Genomic DNA, 10,775 nt, shown 5'->3' with positions numbered 1-10,775 from the left:
ACTTCATCATTTCTTTGGTTCATTTAACTAATTCTACGTTCAAGAGCAAGTTTCAGAGTCTTTTCTGACATCCATTGTGATCTTTTCTTTCTTTTCTGTCTTTTTAATAACCTTTTGCTTTCTTCAGGTATGATATCCTTGATGTTATCCTCAACTCATCTGGTCTTCAGTCATTAGTGTTCAATATGTCAAATCTATTCTTGAGATGGTCTCCAAATTCAGGTGGGATATACTCAAGGTTGTATTTTGGCTCTCATTGACTTGTTTTAATTTTTTCAGCTTCAACTGGAACTTGCATAAGAGCATTTGATGGTCTGTTCCATAGTCGGCCTCTGACTTTGTTTTGACTGATGATACTGAGCTTCTCCATCATCTCTTTCCACAGATGTAGTCGATTTGGTTTCTTTGAATTCCATCAGGTGAGATCCACATGTATAGTCCCCATTTATGTTGTTGAAAAACGGTATTTGCAATGAATAAGCCACTGGTCTTGCAAATTCTATGATGCAATCTCTGGCGTCATTTCTATCACCAAGTTCGTATTTTCCAATTACCATCCCTTCTTTCTTTCCAATTTTAGCATTCCAATTACTAGAAATTATCAATGTATCTTGATTGCATGTTTGATTAATTTCAGACTGCATAAGTTGATAAAAATCTTCAGTTTCTCCAACTTTGGCATTAGTAGTTGATCTGTAAATTTGAATAATTGTTATATTAACTGGTCTTCCTTATATGCCTGTGGATGTTATTCTATCACTGACAGTGTTGTACTTCAGGATAAATCTTGAAATGTTCTTTTTGATGATGAATATGATTCCATTCCTCTTCAATTTTTCACTCCTGACATAATAGACTATATGATTGTTCAATTCAAAATGCCCAGTACGTGTCCATTTCAGCTCACTAATGCCTAGGATATTGATCTTTATGTGTTTCATTACAGTTTTGATAACTTCTAATTTTCCTAAATTCTTTTTTCTGTTCCAAACCAAAACCAGACCAAACCCGTTGCCGTCAAGTTGATTCTGACCCAAAGTGACCTTATAGGACAGAGTAGAATTGCCTCATACAGTTTCTGAGGAGCAGCTGTGTGGATTCGAACTGCCGACCTTTTGGTTAGCAGCTGAGCTCTTAGCCACACTACACCACCAGGCTCCTCAAACATTCCACATTGTGATTATTAATGGATGTTTACAGCTGTTTCTTCTCATTTTGAATTGTGCCACATCAGCAAATGAAGGTCCCCAAAGCTTTACTCCTTCCAAGTCATTAAGGTCAACTTTACTTCCAGGAGGCAGCTCTTCCCAAGTTCTATTTTGAGTGACTTCCAACCTGAAGGGCTCATCTTCCGGCACTGCACTAGACAATGTTCCGCTGCTATTCATACGGTTTTCACTGGTCAATTTTTTTAGAAGTAGATTGCCAGGTCCTTCTTCCTAGTCTATTTTACTCTGGGTGCTCTGCTGAAACCAGTCCACCATTGGTGACCCTGCTGGTATTTGAAATACTGGTGGTATAGCTTCCGGTATCATAGCAACACTTAAGCCACTACAGTACCACAAACTGACAGATGAGGTTCTGGAGGCTAGAAGTCTAAAATCAGGTTGCTGGCAGTCTTGATTCCTTCTAGAGCCTGAGGAAGAATCTGTTCCAGCTTCTGCTGACTTCTGGCAATCCTTGGTGTTCCTTGGCTTGTAGATGCATGACTCTGTTCTCTGCCTTTGTTTTCACATGGCATTCTCTCTGAGTGTTTCTGTCTCTGTGCCTCTTTACAAGCACACCAGTTATATTGGATTAGGGCCCACCTTACTCTAATATGACCTAATGTCAATTAGTAACATCTGCAAAGATGCTATTTCCAAATAAGATCATATTCACAGGTACTAGGGTTGAATAAGTCTTTTTGGAGGGGACACAAAACCCACTCAAGTCACTAATAAATATTACTTTATATTTATGTGTGCCAGGCAGCGCTAAATGTTTTTCTACATAATGCACAGACCTATGTGCTATACTTGTCAGCCTAACCACAATAGGAGAATGACACAAGATAAGCTTCTCCAGCCGCGGTTCAGGGAATATACATCCTCCAACATTCAGGAAAGAATAAACAGATAAAGTAGGAATGATGATAAAAAGGGTGTGCTGGTGCACATGAGCAGGAAGCTAGGATGCTCTCCCACAGTGTCTGCCTGTCTCATGCTCAGGGTCCTATCTCACACTCGGGTGAGACACTATTATTACCAAGGCGCTAATGTGAAATCCAGATCCAGATGAGAAATTAGAACTCTGTTGCTTGGGCATATGTACTCCAAAAGGCAAGAGATAAAGTTAAAGCAAGAATGAAAATTTATTTGGTTTAAGCTCCCAGCGTAGCAATATCTCACCCTGGAAATACTGCCTTATAACAAAATAGAGTTTAATATGACAGCCTTTATAACGGCAAATAGTTAAACTGCAATGATAGGCTGTAGGAGCTTGAAGTATCTGTAACTGAGATAGTCATGAAGAATTCTAACAGAACAGTATAAAAAACTCACTGCCTGAAGGGCTCCTGACCATAATATATTATTACACTTGCAGGAATTTCCAGGCTGCCCTCTTGTTGAGTGTAATAAAAACTGATGCCTCTATGCTTTTAAGAAACATTATACACTAAAATTTTTATGGCATTTGTTTTGCTTGACTGGGACAGAGCCATTTTCTCTCTTTGAAAATAAACAGATTTTCCACAACGTAATTCATTTTACGCGTTGTCTACTGCTAAATTAAATTCTTTGTATTAGGGAAAGAGAAGAGTGAAAGGGAGACAAGGCAGAAAGATGAACACATCTTCTTTAATGTTTGAAGTAGAATGAACAGATTTAAAAAAATCAGCTATGGGTAGCACTGTTCACAGTTTTCAAGTACAAGTGTTCTAATGTAGAGATAGTTCTTAAACCAGTAGTTTCTGATATCAAAAGATATTTGGGTCTAAAATTTTTAATGTATATAAGCCAAATGTGGGTGGAAAATCTGGGATCAAAGATGAAGAGCATATTTTTTAATACATTCCATAATATCAAAAGTCGAATTATAAATACCAAAGACACAAGGTAATTATGAGCCAAAGAGACAGAACAGGTCACATAAACCAGAGACTACATCAGCCTGGTTGTCAGGAGGGATCAGTCTCTGGAGAGGGACATCATGCTTGGCAAAGTACAGGGTCAGCGGAAAAGAGGAAGACCCTCAATGAGGTGGATTGACACAGTGGCTGCAACAAGGAGCTCAAGCATAATAACGATTTTAAGGATGGCGCAGGACCAGGCAGTGTTTCGTTCTGTTGTGCATAGGGTCGCTATGAGTCGGAACTGACTCGATGGCACCTAACAACAACAACATCAGCCTGAGATCAGATGAATTAGACGGTGCCTGGCTACAACTGATGACTGCCCTGACATGGAACACAACAGAGAGTCCCCGAGGGAACAGGAGAGCAGTGGAATGAACACCTCAAATTCTTGTAAAAAGACCAGATTTAATGGTCTGACAAGACTAGAAGGACCCCTGAGGTCATGGTCCCCAGACCTTCTGTTAGTCCAAGACCGGAGCCATTCCCAAAGCCAACTCTTCAGACAGGGATTGGACTGGACTATAGGATAAAAAATGATACTGGTGAGGAGTGAGCTTCTTGGATCAAGTAGACACATGAGACTACGTTGGCAGCTCCTGTCTAGAGGGGAGATGAGAAGACAGAGGGGGACAGAAGCTGGCTAAATGGACACGGGGAATACAGGGTGGAGAGAAGGAGTGTGCTATTTCATATAGGAGCATATAGCAAGGTGTATATAAATTTTTATATGAGAGACTGGCTTGATTTGTGAACTTTCACTTAAAGCACAATAAAAATTAAAAAAAAAAACACACACAAAAAGTCAAATTATAAAATAATATAGAATCTGCAGGAAAGAAAAAGAGTGAATATAAGTCATTGGTCTCAGAAGTAGTTTGTTCAAATTCAATATTACAATTTTTAAAAAATCCATTCTGGTTCCTGACAAAAGTCCTATTTCTTTTGATTCAGCAATAGTTGCAAACTCATTTTGTAAGTGATGGAGAACATAAAGCCAGGCAGTCAGGCTCCAGAGAATGTATCCTTCGCCACATGCTGTATTAATTAAAATGCATGACCAATACAAGACAAACCCAAATATAAGGAGACCCATCATTTACCCAATGAAAAGATTACAAAAATAATTTTTGTCCATTTGAATATATACACATTTGGGGATGCAATTATATAATATTTAATTGCAATAGTTAATATAGTAATTCACATCGCATATAATCACATGCTATGAGTCGGAATTGACTCGACGGCACTGGGTTGGTTGGGGTTAGATAAAGTAGTACATTAATTAGAAATATTGCCTTTTTCCATATTCGCATTTCATAAAACAATAACAATACAGGCCAGGTGTTCAGTGCGAGGATTCAGGTGCCAGACTGGGTCCAAATTTCAGTTTTAACATTTCCTAGGGTGATGATAAGGAGCCCTGGTAGCGCAGTTGGTTAAGTGTTCGGCTGCTAACTGAAAGCTCTGCTGTTTGAACCCACCAGCTGCTCTTTGGGAGAAAGATGTGGCAGTCTGCTTCTGTAAAGATTACAGCCTTGGAAACTCTATGGGGCACTTCTACTCTGTTCTATAGGGCTGCTATGAGTCAGAATAGACTCGATGGCAGTGGGTTTGGTTTTTTTTTTTTAGGCTAGTAATGATTGGCAGGTTATTTAAACACTCTGTGCTCAGTGTTCTGATGTGTGAAGTGAGAGTAATACTAGTACCTCCCCCACTGGGTGGTTCTGAGGAGTAGAGTTCATATGTGTGAAATATTTCAGGTGGTGCCTGGTGCCTAGTAAGTTTATACAGTGATAACTGTTACATTTTTCATAGGCTTCACTTGTACCTTTGGTATGAGTGGCTTTGCCATCACAAGAGTACAGCTCAAATCCTCTGATGTTGTCTTCTACATTATCTTCTCTTCTTTCTAACCTATTTGAGATATAAAACCTCCAATGCCATGCATGAAATTCTTATCCCAAGCCAAAATACCCATCCACCTAATGTTAGAAATGTTTTTTTCATTTGTCACTTAACAGGATATGTGTGATCTCCACAATGGAAAAACTGCTTTTAAAAGTTCTTTAAAAGGCTTTCTTTTTTACAACATGCAGTGTGTGCAGCATAGAAGCCAAAGTCTCAAGAATAATTATTAAATCAGGGTTAAATGGATTTGCTTCTCTTTAAACTAGTCCTGTTGAAAAGCATACAATGCTGTTACAGGCACATGTGTCTTCCAAAACAAGAACTTACTGTTCAAAGTAAAATAATTGAAATCACAGAGGCAGAATTGGAATAACATCTGCAACAGAGGTTACTTAATAAGGAAATTCTTTTTTTTTAAGAATAATTTGGGGAAAATGTAATTGTCATAATTGGGATATGGGGTTACATGATTAATATACAGAGAGAATGAAAACAGACCATCAGCGTCAGTACTGGTTGTTAACAGAACGATCAGGTTTCCCTGTTGAACCTAACATGACACTTGAGCAGCTGCCAAATCCCCACCTCGTCTGGAGTTTGTGATACAGCTGAAGAGTTCTGGGAGGGGAAAACTGCCCATACTCAAACCATAATTTTCTGGCCCAACTCCCCATGACATATTTACTGTAAAGCAAAGAAGGAAGAAAGAACTTCTCAAATATCTAAGTACAATTTCACTGCCATCCCAAGAAAAGAGCTTTTCTGTGTGTTTCTGAGGTATGTGAAAGTATTGTTGCATATATTAGCATGATTGTCAAACTAAATGAAAGATATAATCCATGGGTAAAATTTTCTTTCCGTTTTTGTTACAAGTCTGGTGATTGATACATCAGGTCCTGGGGAAGGACTGGGCAGCTGTTACCAGCCCATTTTATGTTCCCTCATCTCTTGTTCTGGTTGAGGTTTTCACTCTTAATGAAGCCAGCTCAATGGCTTTAACAGAGTTCAGCACATTTAATAAGTACTCCAGTTTTTTAATATAACTTTCTGGGGCCTATGATTGGGGGAGGGGGAGAAGAACACAAAACAAATTTCCAGAAAGAAAGGCCTGCCTAACTAGCCATGAAATTGACTGACCTCAAAATCCCCCAGGTGCTTCTGTGGGATACTTTGGTTTATATTTCAAAGGAAAATAAACAACATGGAAGATTTATTCAGGTAATTTAATGTTCTTGTTTGGTTTCTCAGTTGGGGAATGGGAGATGCCGTGGGGGTGGCAATTAAATATGGTAATTGTTTTCACAGAAGGAAGTACAATTTCAATAACATCTGTATCCAACAAATTCATTCTTAAGCAGACAATTTTTAATGCTCATATTCTTTTATTTCATCCAAATCTGAGAGTGATGTCACTTTTGGATAGCGAGAAATGGAAACACTGGAATATGAAAGAGTGACTAGAATTTTTTTGAAACATAAGATCATTAAGTAGAGGAAGCGATGTATTATAGCTCAGTCTCTTGGATAATGTAGCTTGAAGGGAGTATATCCATCTAATTTATCAACCAAACTGAGACTTCTAGAGGTTGAAAAGGGAACAATATTAATAAATATGCTGGGAAAAGCATAAAATGGAACAATGGGACTGACCTCAAAAAACCAGGATGTGTGATCATTCTGCCTAAAGTGGTGCAGATAATGCCAACATTAATAAATGTTAAACTAAGTGGTAAAACACATGAATCAATGATTTCAGAAATTCATTGATGAGGGAGAGAATCTCTAAGGGTAACTGCCTGTTGGTCTCTAGAGTGCATTCCTGGGTTTTTGTTATTGTTTTGTCCTTTTGCTGTTATTTTTATTTGCAGGGGAGTATGATTTTTATTTGTTTTCTTTATTGTTGTTTGTTTTAGTGTGTGTGTGTGCGCGTGTGTGTTGAGACAAAGGTTCTAAGGAGTGAGATTTTATTATTTCTTTGGAAACTGTTCCCCAGAGTGATGATCTAGCTTCATTTGTGAGAATCGTACTATTTTGGTCCCACGATATAATGCAAGGGCTGATGGTGTAAGTTTTAGTATAATGAACCTTGAAGATAATTCTGCTCATTCAATAAGGTAGGATTTGCAACTAGGGTTATCAGTACACCATCACCTTAACCCAAAACCCCATTGCCATCCAGTTGATTCCAACTCATAGCGACCCTATAGGACAGAGTAGAACTGCCCCGTAGGGTTTCCAAGGAGCAGCTGATACATTCCAACTGCCACCCTTCTTGTTAGCAGTCGAATGCCTAACTACAGAGCCACCAGGGCTCCTCCACTACCTTAGGAAACTGATTTAACATAGCAGCCAAAGCAATCTTTTCCAAAATAAACAATCTAATTATGTCACTCATCAACTCATAACCTTCAATGGTTTCGCACTTTTCTTTAGAACCAACAGGCTCTGTACATCCTGCCCTGTGCCTGTGGCTCCAGGCTCAGGTCCTGCGTGGCTCCACTCACTTCACGCTCCAGGTACCCCAAAATTCATTTAGACCAGCTATTCTCAACCACATTATTTTTGAGCACAAGGGGACACTTGGCAATGTCTGGAGACATTTCTGATGGTCACCACTGGTGAGGGGGGGAGAGGGACAGTGTGCAACTGGGATGGAGTGGGTAGAAGCCAAGGATGCTGCTAAACACAGGGCATCCCATCCCACGCCCCCCGCCCACCATCACCAAAGAATCATCTGAACCAAAATGGTGTCAAAATTGATTTAGACTTTTCCTTACACCAAGCTCTGCCTCATCCCAGGCCTTGCACACATTGTTGCCTCTGCCTGAAACATTCACACCCTTCTTCTCTGTCCTTCTTTTACAACTTTCTGTAACTCCTACTCACCCTTTTGAACATCACCCTCTCAGACGGTTTCCCTTTCTTCCTAGATAAATATTACACCCTTTCAAAGAATTATGGAGCAGTTAAGAATACTAGTAACAATCTGACCAGTTTTTATATGTTATTTGATTACACCTCTCCCCCACCAGCTCCACGTGGGCAGGCAGCATCTAGCTTGTATTCACCATATTACTTCTAGAAGCTGAGCTTCCAGACTAAGACACTAGGAAGAAGGACCTGGCAATCTACTTCTGAAAAGATTTAACCAGTGAGAACATTGTGAATAGCAGCGGGACATTGTTTGATATAGTGCTGGAGGATGAGCCCCACAGGTTGATGGGGGAGGAGCTGCCTCCTCAAAGTAGAATCGACCTTAACGACGAGGATGGAGTCAAGCTTTTGGAATCTTCATTTGCTGATGTGGCACGACTCAAAATGAGAAGAAACAGCTGCAAACATCCATTAATAATCAGAACATGGAATGTACAAAGTATGAATCTAGGAAAATTGGAAGTCATCAAAAATGAAATGCATAAACATTGATATCCTAGGCATTAGTAAGCTGAAACTGACTGGTATTGGCCATTTTAAATTGGTCAGTCATATGGTCTGCTATGCTAGAAATGACAACTTGAAGAGGAATGGTATTGAATTCATCATCAAAAGGAACATTTCAAGATCTATCCTGAAGTACAACGCTGTCAGTGATAGGATGATATCCATACACCTACAAGGAAGACCAGTTACTACTATTATTATTCAATTTACACACCAACCACTAAGGCCAAAGGTGAAGAAACTGAAGATTTTTACCAACTTCTGCAATTTGCAATGGATCGAACTTGCAATCAGGATGCATTGATAATTACTGGTGATTGGAATGCGAAAGCTGGAAACAAAGAAGAAAGACTGGTAGTTGGAAAATATGCTCTTAGTGACAGAAATGATGCAGAGATCACATAATAGAATTTTGCAAAACCAGTGACTTCTTCATTGCAAATACCTTTTTTTCACGAACATAAATGGTGGCTTTACAAATGGACCTCACCAGATGGGATACACAGGAATCAAAAAACGACTGCCTCTGTAGGAAGAGAAAATGGAAAAGCTCAATGTCATCAGCCAGAACAAGGCCAGGGGCTGGCTGTGGAACAGATCATCAATTGCTCACATGCAAGTTCAAGTTAAAACTGAAGAAAATTAGAACAAGTCCACATGAGCCAAAGTATGACCTTCAGTATATCCCACCTGAATTTAGAGACCATCTCAAGAATAGATTGGATGCATTGAACACTAATGACTGAAGACGAGTTGTGGAATGACATCAAGGACATCATACATGAAGAAAGAGATCATTAAAAGACAGGAAATAATGAAAAGACCAAAGTGGATGTTAAATGAGATTCCGAAGCTTGCTCTTGCACATTGAGTAGCTAACGCAAGAGGAAGAAATGATGAAGTAAAGGAACTGAACAGAAGATTTCAAAGAGTGGATCAAGAAGACAAAGTATTATAATGACATGTGCCAAGGCCAGGAGATGGAAAACCAAAAGGGAAGAAGGCAAGCTGAAAGAACTGAAGAAAAAATTCAAGCCTCCAGTTGCAATACTGAAGGATTCTATGGGGAAAATATGAAATGACTCAGAAAGCATCAAAAGAAGATGGGAGGAATACACAAGAGTTACTATACCAAAAAGAACTGGTCAATGTTCGATCATTTCAGGAGGTACCATATGAGCAGGAACTGATGGTGCTGAAGGAAGAAGTCCAAGCTGCACTGAAGGCATTATCGACAAACAAGGCTGGAATTGATGGAATACCAATTGAGATGTTTCAACAAACAGATGCAGCGCTGGAAGTACTCACTCATCTATGCCAAGAAATTTGGAAGACAGCTACCTGGCCAACCAACTAGAAGAGATCAATATGCTTATTCCCAAGAAAGTTCATTTTACCCAATGCAGAAATCATCAAACAATATCATTAATATCACACGCAAGTAAAATTTTGCTGAAGATCACTCAAAAGTGGCTGTAGCAGTATATCGACAGGAAACTGTCAGAAATTCAAGCCAGATTCAGAAGAAGGTTCAGAATCAGGGATATCATTGCTGATGTCAGATGGATCACGGCTGAAAGCAGAGAATACCACAAAGATGTTCACCCGTGTTTCACTGACTACACAAAGGCATTCGACTGTGTGGATCATAACAAATTATGGATAACATTGTGAAGAATGGGAATTTCAGAACACTTAATCGTGCTCGTGAGGAACCTGTACATAAATCAAGAGGCAGTTGTTTGAACAGAACAAGGGGATACTGCGTGGTTTAAAGTCAGGAAAGGTGTGTGTTAGTGTTGCATTCTTTCACCATGCCTATTCAATCTATATGCTGAGCAAATAAACTGAGAAGCTAGACTATATGAAAAAGAACAGGGCATCAGGGTTGGAGGAAGACTCAGTAACGACCTTCATTATGCAGATGACACAACCTTACTCGCTGAAAGTGAAGAGGAAGCACTTATTGATGAAGATCAAAGACCACAGCCTTCAGTATGGATTACACCTCAACATAAAAAAAAGTAAAATCCTCACAATTGAACCAATAAGCTACGTCACGATAAATGGAGAAAAAACTGAAGTTGTCAAGTATTTCATTTTACTTGTATACATAATCAACACCCATGGAAGCAGCAGTCAAGAAATCAAAAGACACATTGCATTAGGCAAATCTGCTCCAAAAGACCTCTTTAAAGCATTGAAAAGCAAAGATATCACTTTGAAGTCTAAAGCACACCTCACCCAAGTCATGGTGGTTTCAATCACCTCATATGCATGTGAAAGCTGGAGAATGAACAAGAAC

This window comes from Loxodonta africana, chromosome 2 (genome assembly GCF_030014295.1).
Source record: "Loxodonta africana isolate mLoxAfr1 chromosome 2, mLoxAfr1.hap2, whole genome shotgun sequence".
NCBI classification, from domain to species: domain Eukaryota; kingdom Metazoa; phylum Chordata; class Mammalia; order Proboscidea; family Elephantidae; genus Loxodonta; species Loxodonta africana.
Note: the sequence above shows the minus strand (reverse complement) of the source record.